The 24001-nt window shown below is 41.7% G+C and overlaps 1 pseudogene; it reads left to right on the top strand.

Moving 5' to 3' along the window:
* LOC102485140 (chromobox protein homolog 3 pseudogene) overlaps positions 1-22341 on the top strand; it is a 76520-nt pseudogene extending 54179 nt beyond the window's left edge.
* The last annotated feature ends 1660 nt before the right edge of the window (positions 22342-24001 follow it).

The following is a 24001-nucleotide window of genomic DNA, read 5'->3' as shown; positions in this document are numbered from 1 at the left end:
TAAGAAGAAGAGAGAAAGGAACCAGGTGAATCAGATCTGCAATGAAGCAGGCAAAATAACAACAGACAGTAGAAATACAAAACATTATTAGAAGATACTATGAACATCTGTATGACAAGAAACAAGATCATCTGGATGAGATGGACATATTCCTGGGTAAATATAATCTACCTAGGGAACCAGCAGTTAGCATAATGGCTATATCGCTGGACTCCCACGTAGTCGACCGTGGTTCGCGTCCAGGACCTGGTGGCTTAAAACTCACGCTGAGTGCGTGTACGTGTGTGCCCAAGATCCAGAGAGGAGAATGGAGGAGAAGGGATTGCGGCGTGACCATCCCCCCTGGGGGGTGATTTCTCGCTTTCTGTGTCTATGTCTCTCTGTCTGTCTGGTGAGTGCACACGTCCTATAGTGAAAATCTCTCAAAAAAAAAAAATCCTCCTAGATGGAGCCAGGAGGAGATAGAAAGTATGAATAGGCCCATCACAAGCCAGGAGATTGAATCAGTAATAAATAACCTCCCAACAAAGAAAAGTCCTGGCCCTGATGGATTCACCTCTGAATTCTACAAATCTTTCAAAGAAGACTTAACCCCCATTCTTTTCAACTTATTTCTAAAGATCCAAAAGGGTGAATATCTCCCTAATTCATTCTGTGAAGCCTCTATCACCCTCATCCTTAAAACAGATAAGGACAGAACAAAGAAGGAAAACTATAGACTAATATCCCTGATGAATATAGATGCAAAGATTCTCAACAAGATACTAGCAAATCATACCCAACAACTTATAATGATCAGGTAGGCATTATTCCAGGAATGCAAAGTTGGTTCAACATACGCAAAACCATAAATGTAATACACCATATTAATAGGAAGAAAGATAAAAAACCATATGGTCATATCCATCGATGCCGAAAAAGCATTTGATAAGATACAACATCCCTTCATGATCAAGATTCTTAGCAAAATTGGCATAGAAGGGTCATTTCTCAACACAATAAAAGCTATCTATGAAAGACCCATAGTGAACATTATCCTCAATGGAGAAAAGCTGAAAGTTTTCCACTAAAACCAGGTACAAGACAAGGTTGCCTACTTTCTCCACTCCTCTTCAATATAGTACTGGAAGTCCTGGCCAATGCAATCAGCTGTTTTGAATAAAGACAATCAATCCCATTAAAAGATGGAAGAATGAGTTGAAAAAAAACACTCTCTAAAGATGACATATGACTAGCTAAAAGGCATATGAAAAAATGCTCAACATCCCTCATTGTAAGGGAAAGGCAGATCAAAACAACAATGAGATACCACCTAACCCCAGTCAGAATGACTAAGATTAAAAATAATAATAATAATAAGTGTTAGCAGGGGTGTGGTGAAAGGGGGACTCTCTTACACTGCTGGTGGGAATGGAAATTGGTCCAGCCATTGTGGAGAACAATTTGGAGATTCCTCAAAAATCTACAAATAGAACTACCATATGATCCAGCAATCCTACTCCTTGGTATCCACCCAAAGGGCAGAAGAATACTTAATCAGAAAAGTGCTTACACATCGATGTTTATTGCGGCACTATTCACAATTGCTAAGTCATGGAAACAACCCAAATGCCCACGGACAGATAAATGGATAGGAAAAACTGTGACAATTATACTCAATGGAATACTATTCAGCCCTAAAAAATAACAAAACCCTGGCTTTTGACAGGAAGTGGATGAATATGGAAGACTTCAGACTGAGTGAAGCAAGCTAGGCTATGAAGGAGAGGCATTGTATGTCCCCACTTAATATATACCGAGTGTCTGCACTCTATGACTGAAACTAATTCACTAAAGGAAATAGAAACACAGTGTATAGATGTAAATACCAGATATAGTATGTGTGCAAGAGGAGGGTCTGTGGAAGGACATTTAGAAGAAAAATAGGGAGGCAATGTATTCATGTCACAAAGGAATATGGTACTATATGTTGAAGATATTTTGTAGTTTTATCAACTGTATTAAGGAGAAATGTGGACCTGTTGAAATATCCATTTTGTATGACAAATAATAATGTGATTGAATGTATAAAAGAAAATGAAATTAAAAGTAAATTAATTAAGGGAACCAGTAGTTAGTGTAATAGCTATGTTGCTGGACTCCCACGTAGTCGACTGCGGTTCGTGTCCCGGACCCGGTGGCCTTAAACTCAAGATCCGGAGAGGAGAATGGAGGAGAAGGGACTATGGTGTGACCATCCCCCCTGGGGGGTGATTTCTTGCTTTCTGTCTCTCTGTCTCTCTCTATCTGTTTGGTGAGCACACACGCCCTATAGCGAAAACCTGTTAAAAAAAAGAGTAAATTAATTAATAAAAAATTTTGAAAAAAAAAAGAAATTGATAGCATTTCTATTTACGAACAACAGGCAGACTGAGATAGAACTGAAAACAGTTATTCCATTTACCATAGCCACCAAAAGTATAAGATATTTAGGAATAAACCTAACCAAGGAAGTTAAAGACCTTCACAAGGAAAACTACAAGAACATAAAAACGAAATTGAAAATGACACAAAAAAGTTGAAGGACATCCCATGCTCCTGGATTGGAAGAATTAATATAATCAAAATGGCAATTCTACCCAAATTAATCTACATATTTAATGCAATGCCAATCAAAGTACCAGACACATTCTTCACAGATCTAGAAAAGACTATCAAAAAATTTGCCTGGAATCATAAAAGACCCCATATTGCCAAAAAAATTCTGCACAAGAAGAGTGGAGTGGGAGGCATCTCATTCCCTGATCCAAAAATATACTACAGAGCAGTGGTAATCAAAACAGCATGGCACTAGCACAGAAACAGACATGTGGACCAATGGAACAGAATAGAGTCTCCAGAAATAAATTCCCAAACATACAGTCAACTGATTTTTGACAAGGGATACCAGTCAATCCAGTGGGAAAGGAAAACCTCTTCAGCAAATGGTGTTGGAAAGACTGGATTTCCATTTGCAGAAAGATGAATCTGAACCCCTTCCTCTCACCTCTGAAAAAAATCAAGTCAAAGTGGATCAAAGATCTAAATCTAAGACCTCAAACTATAAAACTGTTCCTGCAAAACTCTGGGGAAACTCTGGGAGACATTGAGAGATTTGGTTAGGGAAAGACTTCTTAAATAAGATCCCCAAAGCACAGTCGATAATCCCCAAAATATACAAGTAGGATTACATCAGACTAAGAAGTTTATGTATGGCAAAAGACACAGTAATTAGTGTGAATAGACAGCCCTCAGAATGGGAAAATATTTTTGTAAACTATGCATCAGATAAGGGACTGATAACCAGAATTCAGAAGGAACTCAAGCTGCTGTTTTGATGAAAGTTCATCCACCATATTAAAAGATCAGAGAATTACTTGGAAAAAACGCTCTCTAAAGATGACATATGAGTAGCCAAAAGGCATATGAAAAAATGTTCAACATCCCTCATTGTAAGGGAAAGGCAGATCAAAACAACAATGAGATACCACCTAACCCCAGTCAAAATAACTAAGATTTAAAAAACAAAAAATGATAAGTGCTGACAGGGCTGTGGTGAAAGGAGAACTCTCTTACACTGCTGGTGGGAATGTAAATTGGCCCAGCCACTGTGGAGAACAATTTGGGGATTCCTCAAAAATCTACAAATAGAACTACCATATGATCCAGCAATCCTACTCCTCGGTATCTACTCAAAGGACAGAAGAAGTCTTAATCAGAAAAGTGCTTGCACATCGATGTTTATTACAGCACTATTCACAATTGCCAAGACATGGAACCAACCCAAGTGCCCATGAACAGATGAATGGATAGAAAAACTATGGCACATATATTCTATGGAATACTATTCGGCCATAAAAAGCAACAAAACCCTGGTTTTTGAAAGAAAGTGGATGAATATGGAAGATTTACTGCTGAGTGAAGCAAACCAAGCTATGAAGGCGAGGCATTGTATGTCACCGCTTAATATATACCGAGCGTCTGCACTCTATGACTGAAACTGACTAAAGGATATAGAAACACAGTAAATGGATGTAAATACAGATATAGTGTGTGTGAAAGAGTAGGGTTTGTGGAAGGACAATTAGAAGAAAAATGGGGAGGCAAAGTGTTAATGGGATAAAGAAATGTACCAATTTCTGTTAAAGATATTTCATAATTTTGTCAACTGGACTAGGAAGAAATGTTCACGTGTCAAAATATTCATTTTGTAAGTTAAATAATGTGATTGACTGTGTAAAATAAAATAAAATAAATAAGTAGAAACTAAACAACCTACTTTTAATGACTTTACGACAGTAAAAATTAAGACTGAAATAAAAAAGTTCATAGAATTCATAGTGATAATGAACAAACAAGTATTTATAAGTTGTGGGACACAGCAAAAGCAATGATAAGAGGGAAATTCATAGTAATTAGTGCCCATGAGAAAAAAACCAGAAAGGTGGCACATAAGCAATCTAATGACAACTCTTGGAACTGGAAAACCAGACCAAAACAAGACAAACACCCCCCCCCAAAAAAAAAATTTTTGAGGAGAAAAGAAATAATGAAGATTCGAGCAGAAATATATGAAATAGAGAATAAAAGAACTAAAAGCTGGTTCTTTGAGAAGATAAACAAAATTGACACACCAATAGCTAGATTAATCAAGAACAGAGATGGGAACCAGATACATCAAGTCATCCTGGAAACAGGTGTTATTACAATGAACATAACAGAAATACAAAATATCAGGGAGTACTATGAGTGACTATATGCCAACAAAGAAGAAAATCTAGATGAGGTGGATAAATTTTTGGACACATATACCTTGTAAAGATTGAACCAGGAAGAAATAGAAAGGCTGAATAGACACATATTATTCAATGAGATTGAATCGGTTGCATAGTCAGATAGTCAGATTGAATCAGTTGGATAGTCTCCCAACAAGGAAGTCCCAGGCCCCAATGGCTTTACTTCTAAATTCCACAAAGATTTTTAAATTTTTTTTAAATTTCATTTTCTTTTATACATTCAATTATGTTATTTAGCTTACAAAGGGAATATTTCAACATGTGAACATTTCTCTCTAGTTCAGTTGATAAAACTATAAAAATATCTTCAACAAATAATACCACATTTCTTTGTCCCAGTGGGAGTCCAGCGACATAGCCATTATACTAACTGCTGGTTCCCTCTATTTTTCTTCTAAACGTCCTTCCTCAGACTCTACTCTTTCACACACACTATATCTGGTATTCACATCCACAAAGTTTTAAAAGAAGAATTAATCCCAATTCTCCTTAAACTATTCCTATTTTTTATTTTTTAAAATTTTAAGAGTTTTTTTTTTCCTATAGGGCATGCGTGCTTGCCAGAAAGACAGAGAGAGACAGAGAGACAGAAAGCGAGAAATCACCCCCCAGAGGGAGATGGCCACGCCACAATCTCTTCTCCTCCATTCTCCTCTTGGGATCTTGGGCACGTATGCACATGTGCCCAGCGTGAGTTTAAGCCACTGGCTCCGTGACTGGAACCACAGTCAACTACATGGGAGTCCAGAGACATAGCCATTATGCTAACTGCTGGCCCCTTCTTAAACTATTTCTAAACATTTAAAAATCTTAATTTCAAAACCAAACAAGGACATGACAAAGAGAGAGAGAGAGAAAGAGAGAGAGAGAGAACATTTCAGAGTCCTATTTCTGATGAATACAGGTGCAGAATTCCTCAACAAGATACTAGCAAATCATATTCAGCAACATATTAAAAAGATTATACACCTTGGCCAAGTAGGATTTATTCCAGTGGTGCAAGGATGGTTCAACATATGCAAAACAATAAATGTAATACATCACATTAACAAAAGGAAAGATAAAAACATATGATCATATAAATCAGTGCAGAAAAAACATTAGATAAAATACAACATCCCTTTATGATTAAGACTCTCAGCCAAATCAGCATCGAAGGGACATTTCATTTTTTTCTCTCTTTTTTTCTTTTTGGAGAGGTTTTTGCTATAGGGCGTGTGCACTCGCCAGAAAGACAGAGAGAGACAGAGAGACAGAAAGCGAGAAATCACCCCCCGGGGGGATGGCCATGCTGCAATCCCTTCTCTTCCATTCTCCTCTCGGGACCTTGGGCACGCATGCACACATGCCCGGTGTGAGTTTAAGCCACCGGGTCCAAGACTCAAACCACGGTCGACTACATGGGAGTTCAGCAACATAGACATTATGCTAACTGCTGGTCCCATGAAGGGACATTTCTTAACTCAATGAAAGTAATCTATGAAAAACCCATACGTAATATGCTGAATGGGGGAAAATTGAAAACCTTTCCACTAAAAACTGGAGCAAAACAAGGCTGTCCACTTTCTCCACCTCTTTTTAACATAGTACTGGAAGTTTTAGCCAATGCAGTTACACAAGAGACTAAAATAAAAGGCATCCAAATAGGAAAGGAAGTAGTAAAATTGTCCCTATTTGCAGATGATATGATACTATACATGGAAAGTCCAAAAGAATTCAAACACACAAACACACACACAGACACACACTCCTTAAAGTGATAAATGAGTATAGGAAAGTGGCAGGACACAAAGTCAACAAACAAACATCTAAAGCATTTTAATACAATGATGGACAAACTGAGACAGATTTGAAGAATGAAATCTTATGTACAATAACCATAAAACCAGTAAGATATCTAGGAATGAACCTTGCCAAAGACATCAAAGGTCTCTACAAGGAAAACTATGAAACGCTAGAAAAAGAAAAAAAATGATACGCAAAGGTGGAAAAACATCCCATGTTCCTGGATTGGAAGAATTAATATAATCAAAATGACGATCCTACCCAAACTAAACTACAAAGTAAATGATATCCCAGTCAAACTACCAGAGATATTCCTCACAGAAATAGAAAAAAGAAATTAAAAAAAAAATAGTCTGGAAGCATAAAAGACCCCATATTGCCAAAGCAATACTGTGCAAGGGGAGTAAAGTAGGAGGCATCTCACATCCCAACCTCAAAACATATTACAAAGGCATAATAATTAAAACAGCATGGTATTGGCACAAAAACAGGTAGAACAATGGAAGGGAATTGAGAACCCCCAAATAAATCCCAAAACATACAGCCAACTGATCTTTGACAAAGGGAATCCAGTGGAGGGAAATAACTAAGTGTGAACTGGTTTGAGCTCATCAGAGCTTATATGAACCATTTTTGAATGGGTTTGAACTCAGCAGAACCAGTTAGAATGGCCAGAACCAGTCTAAGCCAGCCAGAACCAGCTTGAACCAGTCAGAACCAGTTTGAGCTGGCCAGAATTGGCCTGGAGAGGCCAAAACTGGTTTAAGCCAGCCAGAAGTGGTCTGAAACTTTTTGAGCCAGCCATAACTAGTTAGAACCAGTCTGATCCAGTCAGAAACAGTCTGAGCCAGCCATAACCTGTCTGAAACTGGTTTGAGCCAGCCAGAATTGACTTGAACTGGTTTGAAACAGTCCGAACTGGCATGAACTAGCCAAAAGCTGTTTGAACCAGTGTGAACTGGCCTGAACCGGTTTAAGCCCAGCAGAACCATTCTGAACCAGCCAGAACCAGTCTGAAATAGGTTGAACAGGCCAGAACTGGTTTGAACCAGCCTTCATTGAGCAGAACAGGTATGACAAGCCAGAATTGGCCTGACCCAGTTTCAGTTAGTCTGAACCAGACAGAACCAGCTCGAACCAGCCAAAACTGGTTAAACCCATCCGAACTGGCTTGAAAAATTAACGGACTGCTCTCAACCAGCCAGAACTGGTTGAAACCAGTCTGAATCGGTCTGAACTGGCCAGAACCAGTATGAACTAGTCTTAACTGGTCAAAACAGGTTTGAAATAGCTAGGACTGCTGTGAACCAGTTTGAACCAGTCTGAACCGGTCTGAACCAGTCTGAACTGACCAGAACCAGTTGAAACCAGACAGTACTGTTAGAAATCAGACAGAACTGGCTCAAGTCAGCCTGAACTGGAAATAACTGGTTGGAAATAGCCAAAACCGGTTTGAACTGTCCAGAACCAGTCTGAACCACTTTGAACAAATCTAAATTAGTTTGAACCAGCCAGAACCGGTTTGAACAGGTATGAAATGACCAGAACTGGTGTGAACCGGTCTTAATTGGTGTGAACCAGCCAGAACCAGCCTTAACTGGTCTGAACAGGTTTGAACTGCTAGAACTGGTCTGAACCAGTTTTAACCAATCTGAGCCAGCCCTAACCAGTATGAACCACTCTTAACTGTCCAGAATTGGTCTGAACCAGATTGCGACAGTCTGAAACAATTTGAGCCAGGCAGAACCTGTTTGAACCCATCTGAACCAGCCAGAACCAGTTTGAACTAGTCTAACCGCCCAGAACTGGTTTAACCCAGTGTGAGCCAGTCTGAACTGTCCAGAAGTGATCTGATCCAGTCAAAACCGGTTTGAATGAGTGTGAAACATCCTGAACTGGTTTGAATTTCTCCAAACCAACATGCTAAATACATGCGAGCAAATGACTTGCATGTTGGTAGCATGTTTTGTGAATGACCTAGGTGTCTTTAACATATAATGGGCATGTCATTTTGATATGTTGATGACATGCATTCCATTGACATGTAATTGGCATGTCACCCTCGACAGAAAAACATGGTACCCCCCCACAAATAACATGTGTGTGGTTTGCATGTAGTTGGTACGTCATTCATGACATCGAGTTACATGCCACCAACATGTGAATGACACAGTAACAGCATGTGTATCATTGACATGTATTTGGTGTGCCATCATTGGCATGCAAACACCATGTCACCAACATGTATGTTGTTGGTGTTTCATTCTTTACATGTGAATAACATGCTTCCACCATACGAACAACACACTACAGACATGGATGTCATCGTTGTGTCATCTTTGACATGCAAATTAAATGCTACTCTCATGTGAACAGCATGAACCGGTTTGAACCAGCATGAACTGATCAGAACAGGTATAACCAGCCAGAACTGGCTAGAACCAGTTTCAGTCAGAGTGAACCAGACAGAACCAGCTCGAACCAGCCAAAACCAGTTTGAGCCCTTCTGAATGGGCTTGAACCAGCAAACTGGTCTAAACTGGCCAGAACCGGTTGAAACCAATTGGAATTTATCTGAACCAGCCCAGAATGGTATGAAGCAGTCTTAACTGGTCTGAACCAGTTCGAACTGGCTAGAACCGGTCTGAACCAGTTTGAACCAGTTTGAACCAACCAGGACTGTATCGAGCCAGTCTGAACCAGTTTGAACTGACCAGAACCAGTTTGAACCAGTCTGAAACAGCCAGAACTGATTTAAAACGGCCTGAAATGGCTGAAAGTGGTTTGAACTAGACACAACCAGTCCAAACAAGCCAGAACTGGACAGAACCAGTATAAACAAGTCTTAACTGGTGAGAAACAGCTTGAATCAGCCTGAATCAACCAGAACCAGTTGGAACTAGCCACAACCAACTTGAACTGGCCAGAATTGTTCTGAACCAGTTTGAGCCAGAACTGGTTGGTACTGTTCTGAACTGACCAGAATGGGTATGAACCACTCTGAATTGGTCAGAACAGGTTTGAAACCTTCTGGACAGGTGAGAACTGGGCTGAACCAGTTTTAACTGGTCAGAACCCATCAGAATTGGTTTGAACCAGCCAGAACAGGTTTAAACCAATCCAAACTGTCCAGAAGTGGTTTGAACCAGTCAGAACTTGTCAGAATCACCTAGAACTGGCCAGAATGGGTTTAAGACAGTCAACCAGTATGAAACAGCCAGAACCATTCAGAATGGGCCTGAACCATTCTGAATCAGCTAGAACTGGTCTGAACAGTCCAGAACCTGTTTGAAACAGTTTGAACCAGTCTGAGCCAGTCTAAACTGATGATAACTGGTTTGAACTAGCCAAACCAATTTAAACCAGCCTGAACTGGCCAGAATTGGTTTAAACCAGTCTGAATCAGTCTGAACAGGCTAGAACAGGTCTGGACCAGTCAAAACTGATTTGAACCATTGTGTACTGGTATAAACTGGCCAGAAATGGTCTAAGTCTGTCTGGGCAGGTCAGAACCAGTTTAGACCAGTCTGAACAAGCCTGAACTGGCTTGAGCTGCTCTGAACTGAGCAGAATCAGTCTGAGCTGACCAAAATCAGCACAAACCATTCTAAACTAGTTTGAGCTGGCCAGGACCCCAGCCACAACATGCCACATTTCTGGGTGCAACATTCACATTTCTGGGTGCCATGACTCTGGGTGTCACGTTCCAAGTGACACCTCTCTTGCTGTCACATGTTCTGGTGCCACACCACCACATGGTAAGCCTCCAGGTGCCATTTCACCATCTGCCCTTTGCCATGTCTACCAGTGTGGTATTTTGTTGCCTCTGTGCCATGTCATTGGCATGTATTTGGCATGTCATTATTGACATGTGCATAGCATAAGTGACATATGTCTCCATTCTCACACAAGTGCCCATTTTGACATGAAAGTCACACCTGTGTCCCTTTTGATACATGTGTCAATTTGGACTGGGAGGCATGGCAAAAATGAATGATGTAAAACCCAGTTAAGCTCCAGGAGTCACAGTACAAGGAACTATTGTATAGAACGTGTGGCACAGAGGTGTAGCAAAAGCACACAGGGCACCAAAATACCACACTGGGAGACACAGCACAGGGCAGATGGTGGAATGGCACCCAGAGTCTTACCAGGTGGTGATGTGGCATGAGAACATGGGGCAGCAGGAGGGGTGGCATCTGGTCTGTAATACCCAGAGACATTAGACCCTGGATGTTGCACCCAGAAATGTGGCATATTATGACCTGGGTTCTGCCAGCTCAAGCTGGTTCAGAATGGTTCATACTGGTTCTGGACAGCTCAAACTGATTCTGGTCAGTTCAGAACAGTTTAAACCAGTTCAGGCTGGTGCAGACTGGCCCAAACTGGTTCTGACCTATTCAGACCGATTCAGATGAGTTCTGATCAGTTTACATCAATACACACTGGTTCAAAACAGTTTTAGCCGGTCCAAACTGGTTCTGGCTGGTTCAGACTGGTTCTGGTCAGCTCAAACCAATTCTGGCTGCTTCAAACTGATCCAGATAGATTCAAACAGATTAGACTGGTTCAGACTGTTCAAATGGGTCAAATGACTTTTTACCGATTCAGAGTGGTTCAAACTGGTTCAGGCTGGTTCAAACTGGTTCAGATGGTTTAAACCAGTTCAGACTGCTTCTGGCCAGTTTAAACTGGTTTGGGCTAGTTCCAACCGGTTCTGGCAAGTTCAGGCTCGTTACAATCAGTTCTGGACAGTTCAGACTGGGTTATACCAGTTCAGATAGGTTCAGCCCATCTTGGGACCATTCAGACCAGTTCTAGCTGGCTCAAGTGGCTTCCGGCCACTGCACGCACTACACTCACTCACTGGACACACGGCACACACTGAACTCACTCACTGGATGCACTGTACTCACTGGAGCCACTGGACACACTGCACACACTTCACTCACTTCATGCACAGCACACACTGGTGCCACTGCATGCACTGCACTCACTGCATCCATTGTGGCCACTGGAGCCACTGCACTGTGTGCAGTGCATGCACAGCACTCACTACATGCACTGGAGTCACTGCACATACTGCACGCATTGTGTGCACTGCATGCACTGCATGCATTGCAGTCTTTTCACATGCCCATGACATGCTTCTGTTTTAAAAAGCATGAACCGGTCTGAACCAGCATGAACTGACTAGAATGGGTTTGACCAGTAAGAACTGGTCAGAACCAGTTTCAGTCAGTCTGAACCAGAAAGAACACGCTTGAACCAGCCCAAAACATTTTGAACCTATCTGAACTTGCCTGACTGATCATGAACCAGTCTGAACCATCCTTAATCTGTTGAAACCAGTCTTAATCGGTCTGAACTGGCCAGCACTGGTCTGAACCTGTCTTAACTACTCTGAACCAGTTTGAACTGCCTACAGCCGGTCTGAACCAGTCTCACCAGAGCAGAACAGATTAAAACAACTAGAACTGGTTGGACAGCCAAATCAGATCAAGCCAGTCTGAACTGGTTTGAACAAGCCAGAACTGATTTGAACCAGCCAGAACTGTCCAGAAGTCATTTGAACCAGTCAGAAATGGTCTGAACTGGCCAGAATCAGCCAGAACTGACCAGAACCAGTATAAAGCAGTTTGAACCAGCCAGAAACTCTTGGAACCAGCCTGAATCAGTGAGAAAGGTTTGGAACTAGCCCAAACCAGTTTGAATTGGCCACAACCAGTCTGAACCCGTTTGAACCAATCTGAACCAGTTTGAACTAGCCAGAACCAGTTTGAATGGTCTGAACTGACCAGAAATGGTTTGAAACACTCTGAATCAGTCAGAACAGGTTTGAAACAGTATGGACAGGCCAGAACCTGGATGAACCATTCTCAACTGGCCAGGACCTGTCTTAATTGGTTTGAACCAGCCAGAACTGGTTTGAACTGGCCAAACTTGCCAGAAGTGGTTTGAATTGATCAGAACCTGTTCAAACCAGCCAGAACTGGTTTCAACCAGTCTGAACTAGTCTGAACCAGTCCGAACTAAGGAAGGTGTATGGTCGTGCATGCTCAAGATTCCAAGATTCTGAGAGGGGAATAGAGAAGGGATTGCAGCGTGGCCATTCTCCCTGGAGAAGGGTGATTTATCTCCTTCTGTCTCTCTATCTCTCTGGAAAGTGCACATGTCCTGTAGCATAAATCTCTCTTAAGAAAAAGAAAAAAATAGTACTTTAGGGGACCAGCAGAAGGCATAGTGGTTAAGGCACTGAACTCCCACATGGCTGATAGTGGTTCAAATCCAGGATCCAACAGTTTGAAAATCACATTGGGTATGTGTGTGTGGGTACTCAAAACCCCAGAAGAGTGAAGAAGGAATTGCAGCATGGCCATTCCTCCCCCGCCACGGAGGTGATTTCACACTGTCTCACTCTGGCAAGAGCAAGCATTTTATGGATAAAAACCTAAAAAGAAATTGTGCTTTAGGGGATGGTAGGCAGAATGACATTCCCCTCCCTTCCTCCTCACCAAAGAATCAGGTGACATTATAACCAACATAAGAGAAATACAAAACATTATTAAAGGATACTGTGAGCGACTATATGCCAACAAACAAGAAAACCTGGGTGAGATAGACAAATTTCTGGAAATGAAAAATGAATAAAGATTGACTCAAGAGGATGTTGAAAGCCTGAGTAGACCTATAACAAGCAATGAAATTGAATTAATAATAAAATACCTCCCAACAAAGGAAAGTCCAGGTCCTTATGGCTTCACTGCTGGATTTTACAAAAATTTTAAAGAAGAGGTAACTCCCATCTTACACTGTTTCTAGAGATCCAAAAGGAAGGAACCCTTCCAAACTCATTCTATGGGACCTCCATCACACTCATTCCCAAAACAGATAAGGATATAACAAAAAGGAAAACTACAGACCTATATCTCTGATGAACATAGATGCAAAAATTCTCAAAAAGATACTTGCTAACCATATTCAACAGCATATAAAAAGAATTATCATGACTGGGTGGGCTTTATTCCATAGGTGCAAGGGTGGTTCAACATACACAAGACCATAAATGTAATACACTCGATTAACAGAAAGAAAGATAAAAATCATATGATTATTTCAATTGATGAGGAAAAAGCATTCTACAAAATACAACATCCTTTCATGATTAAGACATGATTGTTAATTGGCATAGAAGGATCGTTTCTCAACATAATAAAAGCCATTTATGAAAAACCTACAGCTAGCATTATACTGAATATATAGTAAAGTGGCAGGATACAAAATTAACTTACAAAAATCTATAGCATTTCTATATACAAACAACAAGCAGACAGAGACAGAACTGAAGAAAGTAATCCCATTTACCATAGCTACAAGAAGTATAAGATACTTAGGAATAAAACTAACCAAGGAAGTCAAAGACCTCTATAAGGAAAACTATGAAAACCTTAAAAAGGAAATCAAAAGGTACACACAAAAAAAGTGGAAGGACATCCCATGTTCCTGCTTTGGCAGAATTAATATAATCAAAATGACAATCATACCCCAATTAATCTACATATTTAATACAATCTCTATAAAATTACAAGAAACATTCTTCACAGATATAGAAAAGACAATTATAGAATTTGTCTGGAATCATAAAAGACTCCATATTGCCAAAGTCATTATGCATAAGAAGAGTGAAGTAGGGGGCATCTCACTTCCTGACCCCAAAATATATTACAAAGCTGTGATTAACAAAATAGCATGGTATTGGCACAAAAACAGACATGAAGACCAATGGAAGAGTGGAGACCCCAGAAATAAACCCCAAAACATACAGCCAACTCATCTTTGACAAAGGGTACCAGTCAATCCAGTGGGAAAAGGAAACCTCTTTAGCAAATGGTGCTGGAAAAACTGGATATCCACCTGCAGAAAGATGAATCTGAACCTCTGTCACCATTAACAAAAATCAACTCAAAGTGGATCAAAGATCTAAACCTAAGACTGCAACTGATAAACCTACTGGTGGAAAACACTGGAGAAACTCTGAGAGACATTGGGGTAGGCCAAGACTTCTTAAGTAAGATCCCCCAAAACACAGGCTATAATCCCCAGAATAGACAGGTGGGATTACATCAGATTAAGAAATTTCTGCACAGCAAAGGACACTATCACTAGTGTGAATCACAATCCTCAGAATGGGAGAGAGTTTTTGTTAACTGTGCCTCAGATAAGGGACTGATAACCAAAATACACAGGGAACTCAAGTGGGTTATCTGGAAAAAAAAATTAACCCAATTAAAAAATGGGAAAATTAGCTGAATAAACAACTCTCTAAGGAAGACATATGAATAGCCAAAAAGCATATGGAGAAATGTTTGACATCCCTCATCATAAGGGAGATGCAGATCAAAACCACAATGAGATACCACCTAACCCTAGCACAGACAAAAAGGGAAAAATAAAAAAAAAAAAAAAAAAAGTGCTGGAGGGGATGTGGTGAAAAGGAAACACTTCTACACTGTTGGTAGGATTGTAAATTGGTCCAGCCACTGTGGAGAACAATATGGAGGTTCCTCCAAGACCTTCAAATAGAATTACCATATGATCTAACAATTACACTCCTGGGTGTCTACCCAAAGGATAGGAGAATGCTCAATTGGAAAAGTGCTCACACATCTATAATCATTGCAGCCTTATTCACGACTACTAAGATATGGAGCCAACCCAAATGTCCACAAATGGATGAATGGATTGAAAAAATGTGGCATGTATATTCCATGGAATAGTATTCAGCCAGAAAAACTGACAAGGCCCTGGAATTTGATAGAAAGTGGACGAATATGGAAGATATATTGCTGAGTGAAGCAAGTCAGGCTATGAAAGAGAGGCACTGTATGTCTCCCCTTAACATATACCGACTGTCAGAGCCTGAAAGACTGGAGGACATACAAGCATTAAAAATTGTCATGGACACTAGAGCCAAAGTGGAAAGAGGGGGGGAGGGGAAGAGTGTAGGAAAGGAAATTTGGGGAAAAAAATGGAGAAGTAAGGCACTTGTGGGATACAGATATGGTTTATTATTTGTTGATGAGGATGTGCATATGTTCTCCCCCAGGATGGACTGAGGTGTGTGTCATGCTGGGTAAAGTCTCTCTAAAATCTAAAAGATGTACAGTGATTAAATGTATAAATAATAATTAAAATTAATTAAAAATTATTAGAAAAATAAATAAATAAATAAAATGGTCTAAGAGACAATATTCTCTGGATGTCGTTACAGCTAAATCTCTTTAGGGAGGATGCCCTTGACCATGACTCCCATTCTGAGCAACATGGTAAGTCCATCATACAGCAACCCCTCATCAAATAAGAATTCTTTAAACCCCATGTCCCCATGAACCCCAATGGCTCATTCATTGTCAACACTTCCAACCAATATAGGGAGATGGTTAGTTAATAATACACTGGTTCAAGCTCAGAGCCTTGGCAGGTAGCTAGAATTTGTTTCATTTTTAAGGGTTATTTGCCTTAATGGTTATTTTGTCTTGATGGTAACGGAGACTTCCTTTCCAGTTCTGTTCAGGCTGCAGATATGCATTTAACATAGTTCCATATTTAGTAAAAAGATGGGCCTGTTTCAGAAGAGCAGTATGTCTGGACCACGCAGCTGGGTTTTAACAGAGGATGACTTGGATTGCTGGTCAACTTTTAACCACCCAAAGTCACACTTGGGCTCTAAAACCCAGGCCTCGTGGCATCGCATTGGACATACTATAGATCCTGCAGTGGACATAACAGTGTGTTAGGATGGTTGAGTGGTCTAAGGCTCTGCGTTCAGGTTATAGTCTCCACTAGATGTGTCAGTTCAAATCCCACTTCTGACAAACTTCTGTTTTTCGCCCTTTTTCTCCTTTGAGTTCAATTTCTAACTATATAACCAGAGAACGATGTGAAACAAAGCCAATAGTTTGCTTACACATTCCTAAATCAAGCATCCATTTGGATGAAATGCTGATTTTATGGAAGTATTAGTGAGAGAATATCAAAATTGTATTACCTAGTACCCACATGGTTTGGGAAGAACATCAAAAAGCTAACCATTTCTGTCAGTCATCTCTTCTCTTCTTAACCTCTAGGGGTGGAGCCCAGCACTGCTGCTGGGGTTTTCCTAAAGCTCCACTGACCATTTTTTACAGAACCTTCCCCTTCCCACATCACCTTTAAGGGGTCTTCAATAAATGAGAATCAAGTTGGCTAGTTCCAACTGGTGGGGGGAGGTTTTCTTAGAGCCCCTTAATAGCAAGATGGAGCCAACAGCGGAGCTAGTTCTGGACCCCACTGATGTTCTCTTGGAACCTAATTCCAGTGTTCATGAAAGCAGATAATAACTGTATGCCTACCTCTCTTTAAGCCTTTTATATGAATTAATTTTGTTAATCCTCACAAAAATATTTTGAAGTGAGTGCTGTTTTTCTCTCCATTAAAAATGGAATGGGGGTGGGGACCAGCAGGTGGCATGGTGGTTAAGGCACTGGATACTCCCACATGGCTGACCATGGTTCAGGTCCTGGACTTGGTGGCTTGCTTTCTCACTTACTCTCTCTCTCTCTCTCTCTCTCTCTCTGTCAAATTAAAAATAAATGAATGAATAAATAAAATTTAATAAATAATTTTAAAAATGTTTTAAAAAATGGAATGGGAGTGCTGGCAGGTGGTGTGGTGGTTAAGGTGCTGGACTCCCACATGACTGACATTGGTTCAAATCAGTTCTAGCCAGTTCATAATGGATCTGACTGGTTTAGACTGGTTTAAACTGATTCAGGATGGTGCTGGCTGGATCTGGCCAGTTCAGACAGGTTATGACTGGTTCAAAGCACTTTTGGCCAGTTCAGGTTGGTTCAAATCAGTTCTGGCTGGTTCAAATGGTTAGGACCAATTCTGGCCAGTTAAGATTGGTTCATTTTGGTTCTGGCCAGTCCAGACTGGTTCAAGTCGGTTCTGGCCAGTTCAGATCAATTCACACTGATTCAAAACGGTTCTGGTCAGTTCAGACCGGTTCAAACCAGTTCTGGCTGGTTCAAACTGATTCACATTGGGTCAGACCACTTTGGATTGGTTCAAACTGGTTCAGACTGGTTCTACCCAGTTAAAATTGGTTTTGGTTAATTCCAACCGGTTCTGGCCAGCTCAGACTGGTTTATGCCGGTTCTGGTCAGTTCTGCCCAGTTCTGTCCCCTTCAGACCGGTTCTGACTGGATTAAACCACTTCTGGTCAGTTTGTTCCGGTTCATACTGGTTCTGACTGGTCTAGACTGGTTCATATTCATTCTGGTAGGTTCAAACTTGTTCAGACTGGCTTGATCTGGATTTTGCCGGTTCCAATCAGTTCTGGCTGGTTCTAACCAGTTCTGGTCGATTAATACTGATTCAAACTGGTTAAAAACAGTTCAGACCAGTTCTAATCAGATCAAACCGGTTCAGACCAGTTCAGGCTGGTTCATACCAGTTCTGGCTAGTTCAAACCAATTCAGACTGATCTTAGCTGGTTCTGGCCAGTTCAGACTGGTTTATGCTGGTTCAAGCCTGTTCAGATGGGTTCAAACTAGTTTTGGTTGGTTCGAGCTGGTGCTTTCCGGTTCTGACTGACTGAAACTGGTTCTTGCCAGTTCTGCCTCATCACACCTGTTCTGGTCAGTTCATGCTGGGTCAAACCAGTTCATGTTGTTCACATTACTGTAGCATGTTATTGCCACATCATGGATGACATGCCCACATGTATGTCAGTAGAATGTAGTCACATGACAGTAGTATGTTATTTGCATGTTGACTGTGACATGCCAACAACATACATCTTGATAGCACATCATGCCAATGACAAACCAACTACATGCCAACGACACACATGTTATTCACAGTCAGTAACATGTAGTTCACATGTTGTGGGGGACGTGATAACTACATGCAAATTACATGGGTGTTATTTGCATGTTGGTGGCATGTTGTTTCGTGTCGAAAGCTACATGCCAGTAACATATCAATGACACACATGTCAAAAGTGTGTTCTTTGCATGACGGTAGTATGTTGTTGGCATGTCAGTGATGACATGCCAAGTACATATTGAGGACACACATTTGATATGCAGAACATGCTACTGACATGCAAGTAATTTCCTCATATGCAGTTAGCATGTCGGTTCAAAGAAGTTCAAACCAGTTCAGGATGTTTCACTCTGGTTCAAACCAGTTTGGGCTGGTTCAGACTGGTTCTGGCCTGTTGAGATTGGCTCGGATTGATTTAAGCCGATTCTGACCAATTTGGACTGGTTCAAACCAGTTTTGGCTGGTTTATAGGGGTTCAAACTGCTTCTGTCTGGCTCATACCATTTCAGACTCGCTTAGTCTGGTTCAGACCAATTCTGGCTGGTTAAGAGTGTTCACACTGGTTCTTGTCAGTTCAGACTAGTTCAAACTGGTTCTGGCTGGTTCAAACTGGTTCAGATTTGTTCTAACCGGTTCAGACTGATTCTAGCCAATTCAAACTGGTTTGAGCTAGTTCTAACCTTTCTGGCCATTCTGGCTGGTTCTGACCAGTTCTGGCTGTTTCAGACTGCTTTAGACCAGTTCTGGTTGTTTCTGCCCTGTTCAGACCGTTTCCCAATGTGGTATTTTGGTGCCCTGTGTGCTGGTGCTACTCCTCTGTGCCACATGTTCTATACAACATCTCCTTGTATTGTGAGTCCTTGGGCCTAACTGGATTTTACGTCATTATTTGCCATGCCTCCCAGTGCCATATTTCTGGGTTCCAGTTCAAATTGACACATGTATCAAAATGGACACATGTGTGGATTGCATGTCAAAATGGGCACATGTATAAAAATGGAGACACGTGTTATTTACATTATTTGCATGTCAAGAATGACATGCCAACTACATGGCAATGACATGGCACAGAGGCAACAAAATGCCACAGTGGTAGACATGGCACAGGGCAGATGTCCCTTCAGTGATGATTTTGCTGAGAGTCTTAATCATAAGGGATGTTGTATTTTTTTTTTTTTTGAGAGGTTTTTGCTATAGGGCATGTGAACTCACCAGAAAGACAGAAAGAGAGACAGAAAGCAAGAAATCACCCTCCGGGGAGATGGCCACGCCATAATCCCTTCTCCTCCACTCTCCTCTCAGGATCTTGGGCATGCATGCACACATGCCCACAGTGTTTAAACCACCAGGTCTGGGACTTGAACTGTGGTCAACTACATGGGATTCCAGCGACATAGCCATTACATCAGCTGCTGATCCTGGGATGTTGTAGTTTATCTAATGCTTTTTCTGCCTTGATTTATATGATTATATCATTTTTATCTTTTATTTTGTTAATGTGATGTATTACATTTATTGTTTTGCATATGTTGAACCATCCTTGCATCCCTGGAATAAATCCTACTTGGCCAAGGTATATAAACTTTTTAATATGTTGTTGAATATGACTTGCTAGTATCTTATTGAGAATTTCTGCATCTGACACATGTCACTTTTGACATGCATGTCACTTTTGACATGTGACACATGTCAGTATCACTTTTGACATGCATGTCAGTCTGTTTGAACCTGCCAGTACTAGTATGTACCAATTCAAACTGGCCAGAATTGGTCTAAACCTGTTTGAACCAGTAGGAACTGGCACAAATGGGTCAGAACCAATCTGAACCAGTCTGTATGGTATTAGCTAGTTTTTAACCTCCAAAACTGATTTGAACCACCCAGAACCGGTATGAGCCAGTCAGAACTGGTATAAACTGGTCATGACTTGTTTTAATTTGCCAGAACTAGTTTGAGTCAGTTTGATCCTGCCAGAAATGGTTTCAACTGATCATAACCCGTATAGACTAGTATGAATGTGTTTCAATCACCTAGAATTGGTTTCAACTACCTAGAGCCAGTCAGACAGTCTGAATCAATTCAATCTGGTCAAACTACCTGCCTGTCTAAAAAGTAGATCAGGTGACTAGGGTAGGTCAGGCTGCCTTACAGCAATAGCAGCAGTAGCCTTGCTTGCTGAGGAATCTCTTAAATAGACTTTAGGGCTGCCCCTACAGGTAAACGCCCCTTATCAGCCTCCCAAATTCTTTTATTTTTCCAACAATTATTTATTTAATTTTATTTATTATTATTATTCCTTCAACCAGTGGGAGAGAGAGATGGGGTTGTGGGGGGTGGGGGAGGAGAGTGAGAAAACGAGCCACCCGGTCTGGGATTCAAATCATGGTCAGCCATGTGGGAATCCAGTGCCCCAACCTCCATGCCACCTACAAGCCCCCAACCTCCCATATTCTAAAATCCAAGGGCCCTATCTGGCTTTCTAATAATTGCATACGTGTGTGTGTTATATAAGATGAGATAAATGAATGAGTTAGTTGTGAAATTACAAATAAAGAAATCAAAACTAACCAACCCCACAGCACAGAAAATGGCTCAATCAATACTTGCAGATTATAATCAACAACCTCCTGCAGTTGGGATCTGGAAGCTCTTGGATGATTCCCATAAGAACCTTCCTATTAATTTCTTTTTTAAGAATTATTTATCTGTAGGGACCAGCAGATGACAAAGTGGTCACATCGCTGGACTCCCACGTAGTTGACCATTGTTCAAATCTTAAAACTCATGCCAGGGGACCAGAAGATGGCATAATGGTTGCATCACTGGACTCCCATGTAGTCGACCACGGTTTGAGTCTCAGACTCAGAGACCTGAGACACACAGGGTGTGCATGAGTGCATGCCCAAGATATCAAGAGGAAAATAGAGGAGAAGGGATTCCAGTATGACCATTGACCCTGGGAGGTGATATCTTGCAAATCTCTCTCTAAAAAACAAAATAAAAAGAACTTACACTGGCATGTGTACAAGCATGCCCAAAATCTCGAGAGGAGATGGAGAAGGAATTGTGGCATGGCCATCCCCATAGGGGGTGATTTCTCACTTTCTGTCTCTCTGGCAAGCACATCTGCCCTATTTAAAACAAAAAAAAAAAAAAAAAAAAAAACTCTAAAAAACGAATTATTTATCTAGCATCATTATTATTTTAATTTGCCATAGGGCATGTGTACTCATGAGAGAGAGAGAGACAGACAGAAGGTAAGAAAGCAAGCCACCAGGTCCAGGACTTGAACCACAGTTGGCCACATGGGAGTCCAGCACCTTAACCTCCAACCAACCTGCTGACCCCTTGTTAATGTTTTTTTTTTTTTTAATTGCCAGAGGGTGTGTGTGCTTGCCAGAGAGAGAGGAAGAGAGAACCCACCAGTGAGGTGTGCCACAATCCCTTCTCCATCTCTCCCTCCTTTCAGGATTTTGGGCATGTATTCATGCATGCCTGGTGTGTTTTTCAAGTTACCAGGACTGGAACTCAAACCGTGGTCAACCTTGAGGGATCTGGCTCCCTACTTACACATAGCACTCAGCTATTGTGCCACAGGCCAGCCGTCATCTGTGAATTTTCTAATGTTGTAAATCGAAACTCTCCTTCAACCACCTGTTTTCATAACAAAATCCACTTCATTACCAAGGTGATCTGGCCCCAGGCTGACTTGAACCTCATCTTTCCTAATCTCCCCAGTTCATAGTTTTCTGTTCTTCTAAGACGCAAAGTCTTTTCTGCCTTAGGGCCTTTGTACATATGGCTGTTTTCTCTGCCTGGTATGCTCTTCTGTCTGATTCTTACTCATCTTCCAGTCTCGCTCAAGTGTTGAGATGCTGACTCTGCTGTCTAAAATGGTATCTCCCAGTGCTCAGAATCGTTCTCTCCCGTGGCACCCTGCTGCTTTTCTGGGGCAACATTATCAGGCTGGCCATTATATGTTTAGCTCTGGTTCTTTTTTTTTTTTTTTTTTTTTTTTTTTTGGTGCGTTGTTCTTTGCACGAGTTCTTGCTATAGGGCAGGTGTGCTTGCCAGACAGACAGAGGCAGAGAGACAAAGCGAGAAATCACCCCCCAGGAGAGATGACCACACCACAGTCCCTTCTCCTCCATTCTCCTCTCGGGATCTTGAGATGGCCACACCACAATCCCTTCTCCTCCATTCTCCTCTCGGGATCTTGGGCACGCATGCACACGCGCCCGGCGTGAGTTTTAAGTCACTGGGTCCGGGACACGAACCGTGGTCAACTACATGGGAGTCCAGCGACATAACCATTACGCTAACTGCTGGTCCCAAGCTCTGTTTCTTACATCTAGACCATCTCCTCCATCAGACTGCCTGAATGTGGAGCCCCTCAGCACAACGCACAGCTACCCCCCACCCCCCGTGCCTGGCATGCCTGCAGTACACTAAACATCTGTTCAGAGCACAAATCCCCTCTCCATCTCCAGCATGCCCTGGGCCCACCCAAGGGGAGGTAGGGACCTGGGTAGACCAGGGGAGAGCTGGACCAGATGCGTGCGGGTATTCTGCGTGAAGATGGTCTGCTCCTACCCTGGGGAGGGGAGACCAGCTCTGGGAGTGCACTGGCTCTTCTCTGATCTCCAGCTCAGCTCTCTGTACCCCTGCCCGCCCCCAAGCTGTGAACCCAAGGCTTCTGTGGCACCAGTGGAGACTCTGGGTGGGCAGCTGGTTCCAGGATGGGGACAGATTCCTTCCCACTCTTTCTGACTGGGGGCGAATGAAGTTGGATTGGAAGAAAATGTCAAAGTGAAAAAACAGTGCAGTGATTCACTCTTGCTTGCTGCCATTTGAAAGGAATGAAAGTGGGATTAACCAAAAAAATAAAATTCAAACCAAAATCAAAACAAAAACACCCCACTGTTTTAGAATTTGCCCTAGGAAACAATCGTGGTATTGTGCTCTGTGTTGTAAGAAAATCAAGGGTTTACCCCAGCTTTGTTCTGCCCTCGGACTGGTCTGTAGAGAGGCTGGACTCTAGGTAACCATTTTGTAGCCACCAAGAAGCTCTTCTCCTTCCCAGAATACCTGCTGGACGTGGGGGTGTGGGGGGTCCCAGGTGCATTGGGAAAGGGGTTCAACATCCACTTGAGTGGGTAAAGGGTTAGGCCAGCATCACCCAGCCATATTTTCAGTGACCACCAGAGCTTGGTGCCTTTTTGTGTAAAACTCTCCAGGTTTGGAGGCAGCAGATGGTACAGTGGTTAAGGCACTGAACTCCCACATGGCCAGCTGTGGATCGAATCCCAGACCTGACAGCTTGAAAATTACACTGAGCATGTGTGTGCGTGTGCCCAAAGTCACGAGAGGAGACTGGAGGAGAAGGCCATTCCCCCTGGGGGTGTGGTTTCTCATTTTTCCTTTCTGTCTCTCCCTGGTGACCACACCTACCCAATGACAAAAACCTTAAAAAAAATAATAAAACAAAGTTAATTTAAAAATATACCAAACTCTCCAGGTTTCTCAACCCC

This window comes from Tupaia chinensis, unplaced genomic scaffold (genome assembly GCF_000334495.1).
Source record: "Tupaia chinensis unplaced genomic scaffold, TupChi_1.0 Scaffold000235_1, whole genome shotgun sequence".
Taxonomy (NCBI): domain Eukaryota; kingdom Metazoa; phylum Chordata; class Mammalia; order Scandentia; family Tupaiidae; genus Tupaia; species Tupaia belangeri.
Note: the sequence above shows the minus strand (reverse complement) of the source record. Positions and strands in the feature narration are given on the sequence as shown.